Source organism: Pithys albifrons, chromosome 6, assembly GCF_047495875.1.
Source record: "Pithys albifrons albifrons isolate INPA30051 chromosome 6, PitAlb_v1, whole genome shotgun sequence".
In the NCBI taxonomy this organism is placed as follows: domain Eukaryota; kingdom Metazoa; phylum Chordata; class Aves; order Passeriformes; family Thamnophilidae; genus Pithys; species Pithys albifrons.
The window spans coordinates 43945853-43970433 of record NC_092463.1 but is presented as its reverse complement, the minus strand read 5'-3'; the positions used below and the strand labels follow the sequence as shown (position 1 = coordinate 43970433).

Genomic DNA, 24581 nt, shown 5'->3' with positions numbered 1-24581 from the left:
CAAATGAAAATGTCTCCTTAAGAGCTGGTTTCTTTCTGTTCTCGTTCGCATCAGAGAGAAATTGAGCTAATGCTACGGTCTTATGAGTGCTTTATGCATTCTGACAAGCCAAACGAGGTTTGTCAGGAGAGGCTCTAGGCAGCATGGAACTGCTGCAATTTTACATCTCATTGATTACCACAATGGGAATTGAAAATTGTTCTCTGCTTTTGACGTGATATTAAAAATACTGTTGCAAGACCTCAGAAAAATATGCAGGTCCTTCAGCAGAGGGAAAATGAGGAAAACCAACTTTGTACAGCATTGTTTCCTCATGAATTTGAGTCAGGCCCATCTGACCTTTACGAAGGCTAATAATAAAGCAATAAGGTGACACGCAGTAAAGCATGTCATTCTATGAGTAGTTCTGAAAGAGGATACATGAAATAAAAGGGCAGTTCAATGCCCTGAGGCTTTGGGCATCCATTTGTTCTGTGGTATGTCCATCCTGTATACTGCTGGCATTACATAGAGTATGTGGGAACACACATGTCACAATAAGCAAAACTAAAAGAACAAGGACCTAAAAAAGATTGTAAGAAAATAAAGATTTATTATTACTATCGCACTGCCTCAGTCACTGGCTGGTTTGATGTTCTGGAGAGGTTTGCTATGAAATGTTCAGGAGACTAATTATTTTTATCATATAAAAATCTCAAGCCTTTCCTGTTCCCACAACTTCAGCAACTTATTTTTGCTGGATCCAACAGTGCCCATCCACAGAATGTTACCTTTTTATAAGGGATGGACTCACATTATAAGCACAGAAAAACAACCCCAAAACCACAGAGAATAATTTATAGTGACAGCAGTAGAAGTTTTATCTACTCAGAGATTGCAAGTGACATATGTAGTACCATGTGTTAAGCAAGCTGTGATAGTCACTAACCCTTTGAGGTGCCTAGCAACCTTCAGTAGCATTCAGTGGGAAGAGATTTTCAGCACTCAAGAGAATTAAATTCCTAATAAAACTGTTTACTCTCTATGAATCCTAGCAGTCCTCAATGTTCCTTAAAATCAGATAGAGGAAAGCATACTTAGCACAAGAGCATGTCATTAGTTACTGCCATGACATCATCAAAACCAATTTAATTTTAAAAAGAAATCTCTGCATTTAAAAACAATGTCAGTTTTTCACATGTTCCAGTGGACTGGTCTACAAAGTGGCAATCAGAAGATCAAAGTCTGGAATTTCATCATGTCTTTCTGATATTTGAACTATATTATATCTATATGCAAATACTTATGCCAATGCTTTACATTCACATCTAATTCAGATAAAATTTCAACACATATACAATATAAACAACTATTAGTATAACAGACAAGCTAATCAATAGAGTTTGAAACAATAAAAAAACTTGAAAACCAAGTTTCAGTAAGTTAATGACATCTATGTTATTCCCACCAGGAATATACAATCACAGGAAGTTGGATGCAAAAATTAAACATAAGCACTTCCACTGACTCTCATTAGAACATATTGGTAATTATGCATCAGCTAAAACTAGGTGTCTATGACTAAGAAACATGCCAATCAATAAAAAAGAAGCAAAATCTCAAGTACTACCAAGCAGCCAGAAAGAACTAAGCTATATGTAAGGACAACTGGGAGTTTGATCAGTACCCAAATAGGAAAAGAAGATCCCTCTCCCACTCCAAAAGTAGTTTTTGAGAATTTACAAATATTCTTTTCCCTGCCAGAGAAGGGTATGATAAAAGCAAGAGTCCACTTAGCAATCCAGTAAGCAATCTCATCTATCATCTTAAGGACACAAAAATGCAAGAATAAATTTGGGTAAAAAAGATCATCTTGGATTTCTTGATGCTTTGATACAGAGCAAGATAAAGAAAAAGGATGTAAAGCCCAGAGAAATACTACAGTGATGGGCCAAGCCACCTGATTTCACTCAAAAAACCTGATCAATTGAGAATGGAAGTCATCTACTATTCAAAACCAGTAAACATTTAGTTCCTCTAATAATATGAAAATCTTTAACAAAACCCCGTGTGATATGTACAATAGCATCTGTGACAACTGGTCAGACCTACCAGTTATTGGTCTGCTGGAGAGGCATCAATTTGAACCATAATACTAATGCAGTCATTACCATCCTTGGGTTTTATATACATGTACACATATGTAAGATATATATAATGTTAGTTACCTATAACCTACTACCTCATATGGCAATGATGCTTGATAGAAAACAAATCATTGCACACTTATTTGTAGGCTGAACACACAGAATATGTTTTTCTATTATTTTCTTTATTTTTGTATATGCCATATATGTATATAAACTAAATGTTACAATACCAGTAGCAAGATAAAGTTGTGAGATACAGAATATTTAAAAGAAAAATACAGAAATAAAGGAGTACTCTATAAACTTCAATTAATTATGACAGTTTCTAACACCAATAAAGATTGTAGATTGGCTATTCTTTACTCTAATTAGCTTCAACTGTTCCCAGATGGTCATCAGCTGTCATGAAACTCCTGACCTGATAATAGTTACTGAGAGTTCCACAAAGAAAACAGTGAAATAGTAATTTCATTAATGTGCTTACACAGAACCGTGTACTGGAGTAACACAGAATCACATAATGGCTGAGGTTGGAAGGGACCTCTGGACCTGCTGATTTTGGGTACCACTGATGAAAAACTTAGGGTCTGAACTTCAGGGTTACTGAATTCAAAGACAGGTACCATCAGCATTTTGTAAATTCAGACTTTGCAGGTATTTAAACTTGGCTACTTCTATACCAACACATATAACACAGACTATTAAAAAATGTTAGTGGCTATCTCCTTTGAAAAAAACACTATGTGATTTTAAAGAGTTTCTAAGAAGATGAATGATCACAATTAGTGAAAATCAATAAAATATTTCATAACTGCTAAGTTTTATGTGGTTACTCACATATTTTGTGTTTAAATTAATCAAAATTAAATAAAGCAGGTATGAAGCTTTAAACAACTTTGAAACTTTTAACTTTAAAATAAATATGCATTCCTAATACAGATATGCTGAATCTCATTTATGCTGTATTTATGGCTGTCTCGGTGAAAAGAAACTCTGTAGGAGAATATTTTAAAGCTATTTGACAAAAATACGTATTTTCTCTCAAATTCAGGAACTTTTTGCTTTCAGGGCAGAGGGAGAGCAAGTAACTATCCTTTGCCTCTGCTCTTTTCTGCTGACAAGGAAGGGTTGTCACTGAGGAGGATATACTGTCAGACACCACAGCCTTGATAATGTATATTTCTTGCACCTGAAGAAATATTGGATTCAAAGCATTATTGGATAATCAAGAAATTTTACCAGTGTATTTCACATTAACCTTGTCCATTGTCTTCATCATATACATCACATGAGTCTGATGCAATCAAAGATGCAAAGTCACTCTAACAATCTTTTAGGCAAAATGATAATGACAAACAATATTTAGAGATGGAAGAGTGATAAGAAAAACTTATTTTAGAAAGACAGCTTAGTCTGACATGGGTAAATAAAAAATATGCCTTCATGAATATCTCAAGATTACAGATCTTGAGGAAGAAAATTTAGTATGATACAGGGAGAATGAAATGCAAAGAAAACAACAATAGTTTGAAATGAAGGTAATAAGCTGAATAGTAGTAAAACATTTCATGAAACTGAAATATATCCAATAGAGACACAATTCTGTGAGGCAGGAACATTTGGAAATAGAGTAGACAAAGCATGAGGCAGCATGAAACAATCGTGTACTGATGACATAGAAGGCTAAATCATCTATATTTGCCTTTTTGTCTGTGAGATTACTTCTTCTAGTCAATCATTCTGGAGCACCACTACATTTTAATACCTCCTTCTTTCATTTTCTTTCTCCCTTCCTCTTCCTTTTGAAAGTGCTATCAAAATAGATGCGACCTCATTTCCCTTCTTTTTCCTTCTGCTTTAAAAGAACAATCTGTATAATCACTATGTTTACCCAAATGTTTTCATATTTGGTTCTTTTTATCTGAAAACCTATTTTAAGCAACATCTGAACACAGTGTTCAACATTCTTCCCAAATAATGTGGCTTTCTGTAGCCACATGACTTTTATAAGGTCACCTATGACAAAAGTCAGTGACATTATTAAAAAAAAATAAAAGATGAATAGGTGAGGAAAGATTTGGGCTAGAGAAAATGTTAAGTATTGAGACCCTTTACCACATGCCTACATCCACATACAGGATTCAGTCACAAATAGACTAAGGCTCTTCCACAGAGAGCAAAAAAGCCTAGCAACCTGCAAGTATTTTAGAGAAAAGATTTAATGTTAATACAAGTCTAGAAAGTAGGATTCAGATAATTTTGATTACAGTGATTGCTTTGGAAGAACACGATCTAGACTAACTCGTCTCAAAGACTCTGTGATTTGTCAAGGACAGTGTAAATAAATTGTTACCTCCACCCAGGCTCATTTTAGGGCAATTACAGGGAGCATAATGCATAGTAATATGTTAGGCCTATTATGTATACATAAGGAGGAGTTTTTTCTGAAAATTCCATATTTTATTACATGATAAAGGTTTTTGTTCGCTTTACAGCTCAAAAAGCTGTTTTACAAGTAAGTCCCAACTTGACAGTTTTGGGTGGGGTTTTTATTGTTTAGTTTTGGGTGGGTTTGTTTTGGTTTTGTTTGTTTGTTTGTTATTTTTATGGGAGCATTCTCAGAATGTTCCGGGAGCCATGAGCCAGTCCTCTGAGCAAAATATGAGTGGCAAAATTGCAGTTGCGATTGAAATCTAGCCTTGCTCACATAGACATATGGAATCAAGTGAGAAACACAGCAGCATGAAGATCGTTCTGATGCCATGTCCTGGGCCTAGACACTCAAGTCTGGCTGAGGATGGAAGGGTGTCAACAATACTTGCCATTGATGGTATGCTTACTTGTAGAATGGTCAGTCATATCAAAATACTAGGTACATTTCTCTATATTCATACATCTGGAAAACAGAGGAACTATGTGATTCTGCCAAAGAATAGAGAAAAAAATGTATTTAAAAAATTCTGTTTTTTTTCTTTAGTGAAAAAGGGAAGTGAACTCTAATTTATTGAATTTAGAAATGAGCAATCTTAACCCTGAACCATATTTTCAAGGGCCATTACGTAGTTAATTTCCTGAAATAAGGGGATTTTTAGAAACTTAAGGATTGAATCAACAGAAATAATGTTGAAGTTCAACAAGTGCAAATGTCTGCATACTGACAGTTCAAGCAGAAACTCTGAGGGAAAGAATTTGGAGGTCATACTGGATGGCAGGTTGAACACAAGGACTTCCACTGAGCACTACGCACTGTCACTGCAAACTAGCCCAAACACCTACTGGATTCCTGGGAGCAGAAGGGTCAGTACATCAAGGGAAGTTATCAATTATCTGTCTCTACCAGCTATTAAAATACTGGATCCAGTTTTGGGCCCTAGATTTCAAGAAGAATGTGGAGAAACTGAAGAGGGCTCAGAGGAAAAATACTAAGAGTGTCAGGGTCTAGAGCATGTTCCTAGGAGGACAGGTTGAGGGAGTAGAGCTGGTTTTGTCTTGCAGAGAGAAGGTTAGGCGGTGCTGCCCTGTTGGCAGCCTGCAGTCATTAAAGGGAATTTACAATGACCACTGCAAAATCTTTTCAGGAGTGACAGATCAAAAAAAAGGGACAACAGCTAAAACTTGCAGGATAGTATTTAAGACTAGACATTAGGAAAAAAAAAACAACTTCTCCACTAGGAGAGTGATGCAGCACAGGAGCAAGAGGGGCTGTTCTTCTGGTAGATCTGATCTTGAAAGATTTTAAAACTAAACTAGACAAATCAGGGCCTAATTTGACGTAGTGCTAGTGATAGCCCCACTTTAGGATAACAAATGGTCAAGACAATTTCTAATAGTCTCTCCGTACAATAATTTCCTGATACTATTATATTATAAAAGTAGCAACACTTGCACAGCCACATTCACAAATATTTTCTCTTAACTACACAACAAAACCAATTAACAACTCCATTATGCAAAAATTAAGTATGTAGAAGTGTAACAATTTTAAGCAGTTTGAAGGGTTTTTCAGGCAGTCTAGTTTGAAAAAGAAGTCCAGAAATCTTATTTAAAAAGTAGAAAAAAAAAAGCTTTTTGTCATCTAAATTTCCTACTTATATTAACAGACATAGGCGAAAAAATAATGGTTTAATGCTTTCACATAGACATAGATCTACATTTATAGGTGCCATAGACTACATTTTATATGTGATATAATCCAATGCTATGCACAATAATTAGGAGTTAAAATTAATAACCACTGTTTTGAAAGAACAGAATGCTTTTTTTTTAAAACCACTTTCATTTGTTTAATAATCTTTCCCAAGGGTCTAAAAGGTGCTGAACAACTACAGCCTCTAACGACTTTGTAATCCAATTTTGCACTTGGCTTATTATAGCAACTTGCATTTCTCTTCTATGGCTCAGTGCTGCATAGTAGAGAGATCCAGTCCTGATCCAGTAAAGCATCCCAATTCTTGCAGGTTGAATCCGGATCACACAGTCTCGATATTTCTTTTTCAATAAGGATGATAGAAGAAGTAGAAGAAAAAGTATCTTAACACTGTTTTTCTAACATAAAAGTAAGCTGAAAAAGGCTTATGTAAAGAAGTTGTAAAAAGAACAGATTGCAATAAATTATTTTCTTTATGGATCAAGGCATTGTCTGATTTAGAACTGTAACTAAATCATAATTCCTTTCCTGGGATTCTTCTTGATATTCCTTCCCCTATTGAAGGAGTTGAACAGCTGTTCAGTCTAACTTTTCATTTACTCCCATCTGTAGTGTCATCTCATGTACAATAAAATAATTTGAATTTTCAAGCTGGGTTTTTCATATAGGTATGGCTTTTGTGCTCATGACTAATTATACATTTTAATACACTTTGCTTTTATAAATATATTTAACATTATTTTAAGTGATTTTTTTCTACTCTATTTGTTATTAATTAACAATATGTTTCTAACCAAATAATGGTATGTAATATTTACACATAACAGCACTGCTAAATTTTACTGCACTTTGCTTTACGCAGAAGCAAGCATGAAATGGTTGCCTTTTAGGCAAAGGGCTCCGTTTAACATTAGTATCTATGGGTTACTGCATCTTGATGACTCAGTCAGTTTTATCTGTGCAACAACTCAGAACAGTGGTAGAAGCTACAGGAAAAGAAATTACAGGAAATGACTTTTCTTTTTTAAGAATTAACATGTATTAAATGTCTTTGGAGGACAAGGGTTGAAAGGGGGAAATGGTTCTTTTAATGTGTCATGGAACTCTACTTGGACTTAGGATCTAATGCATCAATATGAACAATGAGAATAATTATTCAATGATTTGATTTAATTTCTTGGCCAGCTCTGAGACACTGCAAAAGAAACCCAGCTGTTCCTTGATTTCACATTTGATATTGAATGATGTTATATTTTCCTCAGTGTAAAGCAGAGTGTTACTAACAAAGCAAGTCAGTTACTACGTATGTTCTCCATAACATTCTTATCTTAGCAAAATGAAAGTAGATTTTATAAAAGAATCAGGTAAGGAATAAATATAAAGCACACTATTGAAAGGCTGTATATGCCACTTGGTAAGTTCTTATACAGCAGGACTGGACTTAGGGTACGTGTGGTGTGTACATATATAGATTGGATCTAGCAATAAATGCAATTGCATAGTTAAGCTAAACTGCATTTATCAGTTCTATTTAATAAGTGTTTGCATAGCCTTTACCATAGGACTGTGACCATTCATCTTCCAGACTATTCAAGTACACTGACATACAATCTAGCAGCATAATCTTTGAGAAGACATACATAAACCCAAATTACACTAATTCTTTTTTATTATTTTTTTTTTACTTGAAAGACAAGTCTGATTAAATACATGATTTACTTTATTTTAGAAGGAAACATTTTTAATGGTGTTCTAGGAGCTGAAATCCATGGGAACTGCAGCTTTTGAGATTTTTGACACAGGCAAGCTGTATATGTAGAGTGTTCAGATATAAGTTTAGTTGTCTTACACAAAGAACTGAAGTTTGAGGGATTCAATTTACACCCTGTGCTATCACAGATAATGGTGGTAGCTAATTCCCGTGCCTTCTGGAATACTGGTGATAAAGAGCCTAGAAACACAAAGTGCATAAAGTTTAAGTGAGGAATTCTTTGTCCCAAGGCATTAATATTGTGTATGCTTGTTCTCTGAAGAGAATTCACCTCAGACCATCACTTGCTTTTAGTCATGGTGCGTAACAAATGTCTCTCATTTACTCACATCTCATTCACATTTATTCAAGAATGAAACTAACTAGGAGTAGCTATTTACATTGTTTTGGGTAAGTTTATTGGTAGCATGAAGTAAAATACAATGATCTTTAAATGGAATTTTTTTAATTTTTTTTAATTTCAGCTCTTTCAAAATACTGCAGATTAAGATTTTTAAAATACATATACATTTTTACTTTTGAACCTACTGCATGAAGAATGAGAAACATTCAATTTACTTTGTTTTCCATCTGGTAATAGGCATTTACTTCCTTCTACAGATGACTGATATTGCTGGTCATATTTCAATGCAAGAAGGTATCACCAAATAAGGCCAGCATTTTCCATTCAGTTCTGCTGTATTTAGGCAATACTTGTTCCAAAGAATGTTCTAGGTTTTCACCCATATTTAGAAAATGTATTGTGTACCATGGTAAGATATGCTGATTCTTGCCAAATATGAACAAAAAGGCAACAGAACATTAGATAATTTTAGTCATAATGATACTATTCAATGGAACCACAGTTATGCAATGCTGTTTTCACAGCATTATGGAGTTGTGTTAGGATACTAATTTCTTGGCTTTGCAGCCCAATTATTTTCATTTATGAACTCAGAGGGTAGAGGGAAACTTGGCATGCTAAAATTTGAAGCAGTCCTTTAGCTTTGTACTTTCACTCCACTGTTGTACATACAATATTACTGTAATAGTGGAAAACCCCTGCTATTACAGAAGAGGCAAATTGTGTGGATTTGAAAACTAGATAATACTGTCAGGAATTTTTTTGATGATGAGTAAAGGAGAGTAGTACTATAATGTATTGAAAAGTCATGTATGATGCAAATCTGCTTTGTGGAATGCAAACCAAAGAAAAATACAAAAAAAGAAAAAAAAGGTAAAAAAAGAAAGATTATCTTGTTCTCTTCATCAACTGAAATTTATGCAGACAAGACACCTCTTAACCTAACGCCCACCACAAAAAATAAAGAAAAATATACATGTTTGGGAGACAGAGTGTCAATTATTTTCTGTAAATTCCTATGCAGTGATGGCTCTGACTCATCCAATTTTCTTAGTTTAATAAATATGACTCCGTGGGAATAGCCTGTTGCAAAAACTATCTCCTGCCTCCAGTGTGAGAAATGAATTCTGAACATGTGGACAATTCCTCCTTTATTTGGTTAATTAACTGTTGAGGTACCTCTGTGTAACTTCTATCCTAGTCATTCTAGCAATATAGAATTTAAGTAATGCACAAAACTTTGATAAGGAATTCTGACAATGTAAACTTTTTACAGAACTTTTAAAAGATGATGAAATAAAGGTAAAGGGAGGGTGGGGAGGAGGAGGAAGGAATAAAGAACAGAATAATTATGAGATCAATAAACGATTAAGCTATTCATCAAAGCTACTCAAAGTACCAAGACACCAAAAGAAAGAGTCTATGTTAAATTAAATTCATAAAAAACACTTAATGTGCCAAGCAAAGGCAAGCATGCAGGTGGTATCGATTTCCATGTTTTAATTGTGTTGTTACCTCCATAGACTGTCATAAGGAAAAAATAAAATGAAAAACAAAAATAAAATTAAAAGTGAAATTAAAAAAAAAAAGGGGGAAGGAACATAACACTATGTTTTTTCCCTACCCAATGTCAGATAAAATTTTGTTTTACTGTATTTGCAGCAAAAAAATTATAAGCAGTGATTCATGTATAGGCATAGCATACTGGGAACATTACATTCAGTCAAAGATCTGATCGTGAAAATTCTCTCCCAAATAAAAGAGTTTTTACTCATTAGAATATTTCTAGATTAGTACCAGACATGCTTTCCTATGCAAACTCATGGCAACTGACAATGTGAGAAATCGAGCCATCACAAAGCTCTTTGCTTGTGCTGGGAGGCTTCCAGGGGCAGGTTGGTCACTATAAATTGTCCTTAGCTTTGAATTTCACTTTCCTCCTGAGACTCTAAATCTCTTGACCTCTGAGTCACATTTCAAAGACCATATACTCTCTATCTGCTTATTTGCAGAGAAGGGAGGGAATGAGTGTCTGCATAACTAGAGATTAGGTTGAAAGATGATGATAGGATATCATTACCATTTCAATAACACTGCGTAACACCAGTTGCTGACTTTGGACCTTTCTTTACATGTTTGCCATGACTCAATAAGCAAACTAATCATAAGAGACAAAAAGCAAGTATTGCCATGACTAAATACCTTCAACAAATGATAATGTTAGCTGCATCAGGTCCTAGGTCTTAACACAGCCAGAATTCTTATAGCCACTTGCAGATATTTATTATATTTGGCAAGTAGCTGTCTAAAACTTTGACAGCTTATTTGAGTTGATCTTAATCTTCTACTAAGACAAAATTAAAAAAAAAATTAATTTTCTGGATTCAAGGCAAAAAAGGAAATCTCTATATTCATGGGGTACTATAGAAAGCTGCCATCCATCAGTAGGAAGCGGTTCATCTAATAAATGTGTAAGAAGTTGACACATCAATTCAAGTGGAAGCAACAAAAGTTATAAATTTTAACATAAAGAGCTTTATAGTTTTAATGTTTGTGAACATTGACAATTGAAAACATTGACAAAATAGGTAAAATTTCACAGTGTTTAGAGGAATAATTTGGGCATTATGCTTTTCAACCATTCTACTGTACCAATTGGGAAAAATAAAAAAAAAATTTGGTGTAAAATATGTAGGAAGCCTATTAAGATTTTGCTTCAATACTCCTTATTTATGTGGTTAGAGCTAGAATATCAAACAATATTTGAATAAGTCTATATTTGCAATTATCTATATTTAAGGGTAAAAATTGGTAGGTCTGTGATCCTCCTTAACTTCAGAGAAGGAATATTTTGGTTGTTTGTTCAATTCAAAGTGATTTCTTTTAAGTTACAGAGACATAAAAAGGGGTATATACAATTTGTGCAGTTTATTTCAGAAAATGAGTAACAGGCCACAGAAAGGTCAGAGTTAAGAAATCTCTGGTGGTGACCACTATAGTACAAAAGACGGTCCATTCTACTATATTTAAATATATCTCCTAATTGCATTTTCTCTTTAAAAGGTATAATTTGAAGTGATAGTGAGGAAAGATGTGAAACAAGATCTGATATTTTTTCTTGCTTTTGGGAGGTGGGTGATACTTTTTTTTTTACTTGTTTGGGAAAAAAACCTTATTCTTAAACCTTTCTGAAAGCTAGTACTTTTTTACCTAGCTGCCATGTAGTCAGTTATAATTCATCTGAAAGCTACATAACCAATGTGTAGAGATTTATATTCCATTCCTAGAGAAAAAAAAAAATATATGGAAGCAGGCACTTGGCTAAACATATATATAACATATATATGTAAATTACTATTCCTCTCCTAGCTTTTCTGCAATGCAACCACCTGTGCAAAAAATCATCACTTTAGTAAGTCATAAGGCCAAATACACTCCCAAACTTTCAAGAGCAATATATCCACTTAAACACACATACAAACATTGATATGAATATATAGCTGTAGCAGTGAAAGTAGTTCAGATCATACCAGTGAAATTAAACTGACAGCTTCTCTAGTACATTTGTTTCTCAATATAGAATTTGCTTTAGTTTCAGTGAAGTTCCATTTTGTTCCATAGCTCCATCTGCATGGAAAAACTTGCAAGAACAGCGCAGTATCTTAGTTTTTAACATTTCATTAAAAAGAACTAGAGAATTGCTCAGAAATAGGCAACTACTAGCTTTCCTCCAGTCTCCTCAGATGCCTCTCTCAATTGCCATGATCATTCAATGACAGTCCTAGTCTTCAAGAGACCTCTGGTAGCAAAGTACTCCCTGGAAGCTCAACATGAGAAAAAATGCTTCTGTACACTGGGAGGAGATGAGCTATTAACAGACAATATCCATAAGGAATTCTAGTCAAGAAGTGAGGAGCAGCATAGTCAAAAATAGTTTTCTTAGTAAGTAAACCAAATACATTTTGGTCTCTGTAGTCATTTGGCTGGTCCAAGGGTAGGTCAATGGTTTGACAAGCAGTTTCTCTCTCTCAAGATAATTTGGAGAAGGGACTGGGAGAGAGAAAAGGACCATCCCAAAAAGTGTCTACTAGACTTAGGCCTTGGTTTTTCAACTCCCATATGTTCACCTATTGCTATAAGGTAATGAAAAGTTTATACCAAACTTTAGCTATACTTATTTCATTTCTTATTTGATTTAAAATTGAAGGCATGAAAGACTGCATAAAGTGTGCACAAGAAAATTAGGGTTATGTAAAGAAGGGCACCTCATGAAATCACAAAATGCTCTGGGAGCTCAGATTACAAATAACATTAAAAGAGCATTATCTTAGACAATCGGTCTGGGAGGATTTCAGTACCCAGGGAATTTACTGGTTTCAGTGGGAGCGCTATAAGGGAGCAGTAAGGTAAATGTAACCTCCTTTCTTGAAAATCCAGGACTACACTATATGGAGCATACATGCAGAATAATGTGTGAGGATTTGAGATAGGGTATGAATTTTCAAAATACTGATTACTACACTGACTACCCAGACAGACATTCTTAATATTAACAGCTTTTGTATAATAATATGCAGTAACTATGCCAACAATCTTAGTGCAAGCTCAGTGCAGGTTAGCCTATTACACTCACGTGATCCACATTTTCTCCCACAAGCAAGCACGTGAGATCATTAAATTCATTTTTATAATTCCTGCAAAAGTAAGGTAATCTATTCAAAGCAAGGTTACAGTAAAGGGTGCAAAAAGGAGAAGAATACAGAAAAGAAAGGTTAGAAGTATAACTGTCTCTAACTTAGCCCTGAGCTTCCTAATGTTAGGAATGCTCTTCGCTACCTCAGAGAACACTTTCCCACATTCCATGATCTCTCAGGCTAACTACATTCAGTTGTCACAATGAAATTGCCCCATAGTCCAGGAGAGCTGATGAATGCAGGAAAAATAATTTATATTAAAAAATTGAGTTGGACTATAAAACTAAACAGAGAAAGTGAACACCTACCTCACCAGTAAGTATGAAATATGGATATTTGTTTTAGATTTCCATCAGCAAATTTTTCAGAAGAATTTAGAACAGTGTCCAAGAAAGATGGAGAGTAACTAGAAATAGGAGAAGACAGCCCACTGAGACTGCACATAATTTCAATCTGCACTACCACTAGCTACTAGCAGAGATGCAGGGCAATGTTCACTTCGTTCTTTGCTCTTCTGTGTTTTCCCAAACCAAGAACATGCATTAGCAAAAGAATAACCAAGTAAAATCAGGTCCACAAACGGAGCTGCTTTATGAAGATAGAAAAACACATTTCTAGTCTGAAACGCTTAGCAACCAGTCACAGAAAGACAAAGATGTGGACAGAGCAATCTTTAGTATCCTCTAAGCAAAGAGAAACAGAAGGATATACCAACTTTGCCACCTCTATATTTAGTCCATTTCAGATTTGGAAAGAAGTCTGGCACCAAGATCAACTATTACAAAAGCACATATCTGGATTCATATTGGAAGCCTAAACTAATTAAAAGCTTGGAGACAATAAATTTGCTTGGTTTTAAATATTGAACTCCTGTGTCAGCTTAAATAAATGATCTTCTTCAGGCTGGAGATCCATGTTACTGAAAAGACAGTGATTCAGAAGTACACCTAAAGTTTGCAAATCTCTACACTAAGGAGAGAACTATGAAGGATGCAGAAGTTTGGTCACATAGATAAGTTAGCAGATAGCGGTTTGAGTGGAAAAGTAGATACACATGGTATTTGTTCACCCTCAGCACAGCCTTCAAAACTAATCTCTATAGAACACTTCAGATTTGACAAATTCACAGACTTCAAAAGACATGTTACCAGCTAAGCAGAAGTCTGAGGTACTGAGACTAAATCAGAGTATTGTCACAAAGCAGCAGATCACCCATAAACTTCTTTGGTGTTCTTGATGCCTAAGGAATTTTAGTGTATTTAGTAGACTTTTTAGAATTTTAGAATTAATGTACATTTTCCTGGATTGCTCACACTTTTAGATGGTGTTCCGAAGTCACTGCATGTTTTTCTCACACATTTCTGAGCTTTGCTAAGGACACAGTATTTTGGAAAAGCACCTGCAAGATAGCTTGAAGACAAAACAGAAGAGAAGGCCCAGAGCCCTTGAAGAGGCTCCAAGGGACAGTTCTGAGCTTTCTGAGGGTAAGCACCAGGGGAAATGGGAACCAAGGGCTGATTATAGTGATCATACATGCTAATTACTGGAAATTATAAAAACTGTAACATCCCTGAACATGTGTGTGCATACTTCAGTGTACACCTAAAAGCTTGTAAAGAAAGGCTACTTACCTATCTATCTCCACTAACGTTATTTTGACAGTTTTTGCAGGAATTTAGGCATCATTCTGACAGCTCTTTCACCAGAGAGGGAATGATGGACTGCATAACAAAATCCTTTGGGGTGTTCTGCACATTGCAAGCTAGACATATTGTTGATGACATGATTGGAAGTTTAGTTATAGACACCCAGGCAACATTCCTTCTACCTGAAGAGCCACAGGATGAGTACAGGGATCTCAGAATCATCTACTCTGCCCTTCTGAATATCGAAACATACAAAACACAATAACGCACATTTCACTAGAGCAGTCTTCCATAAAGACATTTGTGTACAAGGACTCCAAAAGAGTGAAAATAAAAGTTCCCCAGGAATTTTAAAAATTTTAAATTATTTTTAAGATTCAAATTCTACCTTTACTTTCAAATCTCAATTTATGCAACCTCTTCTTCTATATATTGCTTCTTCTTAGAATTTTATTTGCTATATTACAAAACATTTAAACATCTGGGTTTTTTCCTCAAAATCTAACCATATTAGTCCTTGAGTTTCTTAATAAATAGACTAATATTAGTGATTTTTCCTTTTTATTCATCACTTAATATTTTTGTTTCTCCATTCTTTTCAACAAAATTCTTAAAATGTTGACAAAATTAAATGTAAACACCATTCCAGTTTTCCCAACTGACATTGTTAAAATCACTATTCTATTTCTTTGGCATGACAGTTCTTTTTAGCACTATCACTGTGGGAGCTCATGTGGAAATTCTTGCCTGTTGTAATTGCAAATCCTTTTGAGCTGGTTCTTACAGATGAACATCCCTCATTCTGAATATCTTTCTTATATGTAGCATTTTGCATTCAGTATCACTCAGTATGCCTATCTTATTTATCAAATTGCCAACACAGTCTCAAGGAAAAGCTTCTTAATTCATGTGATTTAAATCATACTGCTATAGCCAACAACATTTAATTAACCGGCACTCACTGGCAGCTCAGGATCAAAAATAAAACAAATAAACCACTAGGTACGTACAAGATGGCATACTAGATACTTAGAAAATTATAATAAACACCTATAATCTCTTAAGCACCTTTATATAATTAATGTTGCAAAGTAGTATCACTCAGCTATCCTCACAGGCCATGTTGGATACAAGCATATACACACATCTGGGAGCATAGGTGCTCCTGCTTGCTCATTCCACCTCTCAAGACATGGTAGTTCACCTCTGTGTGATCCCGTGCCACCTGCTAGTGGACAGGCTGTGAAGAAAGCATTCGCAGTTCATGTATGCTTTCACAAGGTTTGGGTCCTTACATGTTGCTCCCTGTGCAGCAACTCCACCAGCTGCATGCTGGCTTCTCGCAGTATCCAGTACAGAGGGAGCTTCATCAGACCAAGCCAAAGACTGCATTGAAATCGGTCAATGTCTGGCAACATCAGACAAGTATTTTTGCTCTGTTTCTCTAACCTGCCCAGCCATTCATACTTTAAAAGCTTCATGTTTCTTTTATACACTTTTTTCCAAGCTTGGTTTCATAAGTTTTTGGGATTTTTACTGGCTACTGGGGAGAGGCTTTTTGTTTCTTTGTGTTGTTGTTTTTCTTTTTGTTTATTTTATAGTTTAGCATTTTTGGGGTTCTTTTTGGTTTCATTCTCCTCTTTAGCATTATCAGTTTCAGGAAATGTACTCTCAGCTCAGTTACCTTATTGACACAGTTTACCCTCACATACCCATCTAAACAGCCACTCTTACCTAGGTCATTCTGCTAACTGAGGGGTCTACACTGACATAAAGCATAATTTTCTGTTGATCTGTCTAGAACATGGACACAACTATTGTAAAAATAGTTACAATATCTATATAATCTATCCAAACAAATTTCTTCACAAAACTTAATTTTGAATATCTGACCAGTGCTTCTAAACTACTTAAGTATCTTAATGTTCTTCAAAGTTGAGTGCACTTTATTTCCATGGTAACTTCTATCTACCAGCCATTCAGTATGAAAGGGTCAAATTGTTTGGCTGAAAGAAAATACTTCTCATAATGCCATACTATTGCCATTAAACTTTTCTCTGCCTTAAGTGTCTATTGGTTGAATTCTGTGTTGTATTTTCTGTTACTTTGCCTAAATATTATGTCAGGCTAAATGGTCAATAGCTACCAACTTGTATCATTGGACTGTTTTCTAGATACATACTTCAGATGACACTGAGTAGAAATATTAATTGAATTATTCTGGCAGTTATGCATTACTACTGGCAATAACTCTTCGTAGAATGTGGCCAATAAAAACTGCAAAAGGAACAGCAATAGTCCCTTATTTCTGGTGTATTCTAAGATTATCACAGAACCATAACATTTCCCTCCTATCAGATCAATTGTACTCATTTTATACCTTACTTTTTAAATATGGGTTATATGATGTCCTCTTTTTTTTTTCCCTACGATATATTAGTTTGTTTAATTATTAAATTTTTACTTCAGTTTCCTTGTATCAAAGACAGACGTATAGTCAAACATGAATTCTTTTATTATTTGTGTTTTCCTATGTCAAAATAACATATTTCTAGAAACTGTCCAGTTTATATTCACAGCCTTCTGTTTATATGACCTTTCCAATAAATTTTTCTTATAATTTTCCTCAGGTCTAGAAGATAGGTATTTCTGAAGCAGCGGCATTGGCTATTTTTTATCTTTGATTTGCCATAGGCAATTATCAACTTCATCTTTCTTTGCCACAAAAAAAATCTTGTCTGGATGATACTTTAAATTAGATGCAATGCCTTTTGTGATAGGAATTTATTATCTATATTTCTCTGCAGCTCTTAATGACATTCTACTACTGCTGAATGATATTTTCATATATATCCCCAAACCTGAAATTTCCGATTAAAAAATATAATTATTTTTTCCACATGTTATGGAAAGTGACCTAAGGACTAAGTCATCCTCTGCTATGGTTTGATTCAGTAGTCTTTAACAGATACCTCCAGGCCTTTACTTAATGTATGTAACTCAATCTTTAGGGCCAGACTACTCAGTAAAATGTACATTACAGAAAGAAGGATATCAACATGAACATTCACTGAAGGTGAGGCTTCTCAACCTCTTTCCAGTTCAAAGGAGAAATCCATTATGGCTTTAATTCCCTGCACCATATACAGTCAAAATTCACAAGGGCATTAAATGCAATAAAACTCTTATTGAAGTAGTAGACTGTGCACTGCATATGAGCAACCTGAAAGGCTAACAGGGTCACTATCCCCTTTAGTAGCTGTGTCATCAACAAATTTAACAAAAATGAACCTCAGTTCTTTAAAGGATGGAACAAATAGAAAAGCTTTCTCCTGGAAAAATAATATACAACCACTTGTAAAAGAACCTGCCTGTCCAGTAAGGGCTCACAAACAGAGTAGTGGCAAAGAAAATTCTTGTAAAACCAAACAGCTAAGTAAAGAACCCTTAACACAACATCTATGCCCTTCAGCAAAGAAGCTCATGGAATTGAATACATTTTGGCACACTTCATTTGAAGCTTGCATGCATTGAGGGAAGGAAAACTATGGTTCCTTAACCCTTTTTCTGTCCCTGTAGAACCTCTTCTAGCTTTTAAAAGGTAAAGTACAGCCTTTTTGTTAAACTAATTATGACACCACAATATTCAGTTATTGATGTGAATAGGCAATACGCAGAGATAACACCATCCTAACTGTGACTGAGAATTCAGCCCTAAAATATGAAATTTTACAAAATAGCTGGGTTTGCTAATATAGAATGAGGGTTTTCTGTGTCAGGAAGTTAATTAATCAATTATTACATTACGCACTGATGACATAGAAGCATTAACACCTGGAATGTCAGCAGGGGTGGCAAAGGAACATGGGATATTTTGAAATTATGAAGTTTATGGCATATTAATTGAAAAATGGTATTCGCATCATCTTTTTTTGTCTGTAAGTATGAATATTTCGTCTATTGTTTGTTTCTGGAAATAAGGAAAAAGCAGCACAAACAAACACAGAGCAGGATCACTCCTGCCAAAATAATTACTAAAGATCCAACTGAGATTAGTTGAAGCAAAACTGAGTTTATCATCTCACAATGACAAAAGAAAAAGAAATTAAAAAGGAATGAAACCAGTTGCATAGAAGTATTGCTACAAAACAGACTAGCTCATACATGTTACAATGCTGAATGAGGACAGAAAAATGGGTATTACTGAATAAAAAAACCCAATCCTTTTAATTAATTCTTGGCAAGACAGAATTCTCATTTATATCAGTTTACAGAGAGACTGTTCCTTTCATGAATAGTCCATTAATAGTTAGTTTTGAAGATTAATAAGAAAGCAAAATGTTGGTCTATAGCTGATGAAGATCCAATATGATGAAACTTTCACACCCTCCTCCCTACCTTAGGTTTCAGTCAAGAAATTTAAATCTCATGATCTTCAGTAATTTGGTGACAGGGCACTAGGACAGTGCATGAGAAGTGAGGTGAGTACTCCCATCACAGATGACTACCTTTTTTCCCATCTCAAAGATTCCAGAGTAAGTTAAAAGTACATGAACTTTAGAGTTAGTGCCTGATAAAGGTCTTAAAACAGTCTCTTGATTAAAATCATGACTAAGGTGCTGTGATAAGCAGTGGGAAGAAACCTGTGCTGTTATGACTCATGCTGCACCCCCTACATTGATGAAAGGCTCTTTATGTGCTTGGCTTTATTTCCCATGTAATATGGCATGTGAATGAAGAGATTATTGACATGAAAGTGAAGAAAGATTTGTAAACAAAATTAAAATATGTTACAGGTCAAACAACACTAGCACTTTTTTCAAATTACTTCACTGGTTTTCAGGAACAGGTCTGACTCTTAGAGCAATCATTCTTATATGAATAGTGAAGAAAAAGCACTAAACTCTGGGCCTTCCAGAGGTCAGTTCATACTATACTGTCCATACAAACATGGAAGGAAATCACATCCATATTTCCAAGGATTATTTTAATACACAAAACTGTATGAAACCCATAGCTGTCAAATAACTGATTCCTCAAAAACAGAGAGGTCTGAATTGCCTGCTGGTTTGCAGACAAAACATCATTTATTTATCTTGCAGTGATACTTCTGAGTAAGCTTTATCTAGCTGCAAGTGAAATAATTGTTGTCGGAATTTTTTGCTTTGTTTTGGAGTTAGTTGGTTTCCTTTTTAATTCTCCTAGTTCCTGGTTATATTGCTTCCCCACAGTCCTGACATAACAAGTACAAGCTCTGCAGCAAACACTGTGCTAGATTTTATTCAGTGGTCTAATGCTGCCTCTCTCCCTTTCACAAGCAGCAAGGGTAAATCTTGTCTCAGCACCATGAAAAGAGAACTTCGAGACTTGTTACACTGATGTTAGGATTTCAATTTACACAAGCTCTGGTATATACCTAAAACGGTTTTAATCTGCCCAAGGAATAGATTCAGTCCTGGGAAGTTCATTGTTGTTTCTAATTGCCAGAGACTGCTACACTTTGCTTGCCTGCAGCTATCCAATTAACATATCACCACTACACAAAATATTGTAATATGCTCAATGTCCTAACAACAAGAGTCTCACATCCCACTTTATTCAACAATTTCCTCCAAATGGGTTTTGAATATATTAGCAAATCTCACTGAAGAACACACAGACAGGCATATACCATCAGATACTGCAGCCTTCAAACACCTTTTCCCTTTTGCTGTGCAAAGTTCTGTGGAGATACTCCTAGTTGTTTAGAATATTATGAGAAACAGAGAGAGAGAGAGAGAGAATAAGACAGGGAACAAGGAAAGCTAAACTGCAGAAGTGGAAAACATGTAACTTGTGCCCTGAGATATTGCTATGGCAACATTTAAACAATGAATAGAAAGCCCTGCAGGATTCTGCTCTTGCTTCCTTGGATACAAAATGTAAATCCTGTTTCTCTTTTATTGTGTGCATGCACAAGTGTCTGATTTTTGCCTTTTTCACTAAGAGATAGCAAAGTATCCAGGCCCCCTACCAGGAACTATGCATTAATTCACTTCCATGTATTGCAGTTTATGAACATGCAATTAAAACATACCACTAGCATACTCATCTCCCATCTTGTGTCCCCATTTCTACCACTTAGGAGAAAAAATGACTGTGATAGTATAGTCAAATAATAGGTACCCTTTTTTCCCTAATAACATCATTAAATAAAATGTCAAAAGCTAACACCCCAAATTTTCTGCCATTACAAGAAGTAGAGGCAGGATCCTTTCCAAGGGCAGCTCCTTGTCCAAGCTGCTAGACTCAAGCATGCTGCAAGGCTACCTTCCAGGCCAGCATGGCTCCTGCTATCACTAAATCCTTCTCATTGGGTAGTCCTGTGTGGGCTGAAGAAGACTTGTTTTCCGCTATGATTTTCACAGAGCAGCTGGCAATGGGATGAAAGGCTTCTGATAAAAGTCCAGTCAGCTTGACTACTCTAGAAATTACTTAGTTGGTGTTAATTGCATATCTTCAGAGTAATTCTTATTCCAGAATGAAAACAGCACTAACTCCAGACCATTCCCTCCCTCCTCATTCCTTCACTAGCCATCAGAAATAAAGGCATATCTCCAAGCCAACATGAAGCCACTCTACCAAAACCAAGATAGATGCATTTGCACACTTCTGCTGTGCAAAGTAAACTCCTCCAGTGAATATACTCTAACTTGGATAGCCTCACTTGTGAGTTTTCAACAGCATCTAGCTCTCTCAAAATGTGCTAAAATCCTGTTCTGAGCCCCATTCAAAATCTTCCTGCCTCATACTGCAACAGCAAGAATCTTCATGTCAAATGGGTGATAGGTTTTTAGGTCACAGGCAAATAATTTTAAATATCTGTTTGTATATAAATACATATATTCCTATATATAGGAAGCCATTGCAACACCTCTGCAATCCCTTTGTTTTCTACCAGTTCCACACTTGCTGGTATTGGCTCACATCTAGAGCATTTTTTCTTGGGTCTCACCTAATCTTAAAGTCCATTTTTCACTTGTCAGGGGCATCAGGCTGGGGGATATTGTGACACAAAATTTGCCGCTCCAGCAAACTGAACCTGCTTCAATTCTAGATCAGTGTAAATCATTCCTGACATGAGAAAAGACACAGACTAGACACCTCCTTGCATTACTAACTTACAGTTTGCCAAGAATACCTGAAGTTTGAGGTATGTGATCTCTGACTTTCTGGAAAACAATTAGAACAAAAAGAGCAGGGCCCTTGAATATAGCTTTATCTTTCATTCTGTACAAAAATTTATAGCATAAATATGAACATAATGGTTCCCTGTACAGTGCTAAAATCCCCGTTGCTTGTGGTTGCTACCATGCAGACTGTTGAGGGTTTGAAGAGGAGACACTCCGCAGTACTAGCCCATACTATTGAACAATACACCTGTGCCCAGACACATGGACAAAGCCAACACTTGCCTCCGACTGAGATTTGTTGCTCCTCATTTAGCTGGATGTTTGGATTAATGGTTTTGGCTATTTATTTTATGATTAGCCCCCTGGGCCCTGGATAAGCCACAGCACAAAAGCTAAGAAACGCTATACTTCTTCCCACTTTGACATTGAATGAGTTAAACTCTGGGCTCTTCCATGTGTCTTTTGGCTACTGTATTAAGTGAATGATTCACTGAAGTGTGAAACTGTTGCCTCTTTGGAAGCAGACATGCATCCGTGGCTTTTTATACTGACAAGGTTTGCCTATTTCAGTCCAAATTTGTGACTAAATTTTCCCAGTGCCTCCTTATCACATCAAGAAAATACTGTACAAAACAAAAGGGGCACCCATATCAGCTTTTTATTGTCAAACACTGGAGTTGCACTATCAAATTTTTTGTTTATGTGTTCACTTGACAGCAACCCAGGGAAAAGCCTGGAAATACCTTTTCCTTAGCCAGCTTCCTTTTCTTTTAGTAATTAGTGAGCTGCAGCTTAACATAAATTTAGCATTCTATTACTGTAACTGCTGATGTAAGTGTAGCCCACAACAGAGCACAGACATTACAAAGGAATATGAAGCAACGGACAAGAGAGTTTTGCACTTATTTTCAGATGCTGAAAAACTTATTACCCATTTAATATCCCACCAGGAAATAAGAGCCCAGAGAAATAAATGAGGCTGAAGCACTTCATAGTGAAATGATTTAGTTTTACTGAGAAAGATGAGAGCCATTGGAGCTGGAAGGAGCAGTTTTTGCTGTGCCTGCTTCCTTCTTTTTCTGAACACAACAGTACAAAGGGTCTGATTTGTTCATGTGGCCAAACAAAAACTCCCAGAGATTTCCTTAGGAACAGAATTGAACCCTAAATCTTAATCCTTTTCAAGTAGCCAACGTTTAAGGGGCATGACCTCCAAACAGAAGCACATGGCACACCTCTGAGAGGCAGTTCTCATTTCCATTATGCCAAAAGATTCAGGACATTTACATGAAGTAAAAATAGTGATGTAAGTGAATGAAGAAGGGGGGGGGGGGGGGGGGGAGGGGGAAGAGGAGAAGGATGATAATATTTATTTGTGTATTTATCCAGGGAAGTTAGAGCTCTGTTTTGTTTCATGAGGGAAGCTTGTGAAGTGAGAAATGCTGTCAGAAAAAAAAAAGTGCTAAAATCTGGCTCTGCCAACACTTCTTCCACTCCTGCCTTCTCTTCCCTTCTCCAGAATATTGCAGCTAGAGAAAAGTAAAATGAGTGGCAAAGCTAGTTCTGCACCTTGCCTGCCAAAAAAAAAAATCCCTTTCTGTTCAATGGCTCATTTAATTAGCTGTTTCTCCCTCTCATTCTTCAGCTGTTTTGGCCTAATACCTTCACCTGGAACCTTTACTTGTGAAGGCCAAGGTTGAAGGAGGCAGAGGTGAGGAAGGATAGAAGGGGAAGAAAGAGAGAAAACTCGCTACCAACAAGCTACACAGTCATACCAGGAGAGGGGACGGAAGTATCACTCTTCCCCACAGGAAAACATGGACCTCTATTTTAAACACCATGTTATCCCTCCCTTTACTTCACACCCCCAACACAACAATTCTCTGGGAAGGGAGAGATATTTATTGGTCTGTTACACATCATTGCTGATCTGTGAATCCCACCATCTACAAGCCAATTTTAAATTATTGTCATTATCAGCATAGTAACAAAAATCTGACACCTCAGTATCCTCTCACTGCTTGTCAATCAAAGTAAATCTCCTGCAACTGCCATGAGAGTCCTGGGGGACCCTGAAAGATTCACCACAAAATCACAAAGAATTTCCTAGGAGATCTGGAGGGCATGGGTGGCTAGTATAGCAGTTTCCTAAACTCTCCTTCAAATAGAAGAATATCCTCTCTCTGGCTGTTACTGTCCTTCCTTAGCAATGGAGTGTAAAATGTGTCATTTCTCTCAGAGCTGCCTCCTCAAAATCCATTAAAATCCCCTGTTCTACACCCCCCACACTCCCAACAAAAGCCATCCTCCCTGCTTGATTACAAATTTTTCCTGTTAATATACCATATTGATCTGCAATGCTAGACTGGATATCAGCATTCAAATTACAGCCCTCAACTATTTTAAACACTTACTGAATAAATAAACCCCCTCTGTTGATCAAATTCTATGCAACTCACATCCGTTTGTAGAGACTGGGCAATCAGGCAGCACCCCCCACTACTGCAAGGGTTTTCAAGATTTCTTTGCTAGTGAACATTTACACACGCTATAGAGACACAGAGGCAGGTGCCTGCAACATCCTACAAAGGCTCGAATTTTACTAATAGGAATCTGAGCTACTGTGAGAATTCATTTCTATCCTCATTCGTTCTCTCTTCCCAACCACCCCCCTGCAGC

The 24581-nt window shown here is 36.0% G+C and overlaps 1 protein-coding gene across 8 annotated transcripts in view; it reads right to left on the bottom strand.

The window, feature by feature from the left end:
* Positions 1-24581, bottom strand: part of LRRC4C (leucine rich repeat containing 4C) — a 503584-nt gene that overhangs the window by 67403 nt on the left and 411600 nt on the right. The gene's annotated exons all lie outside the window — the stretch shown is intronic.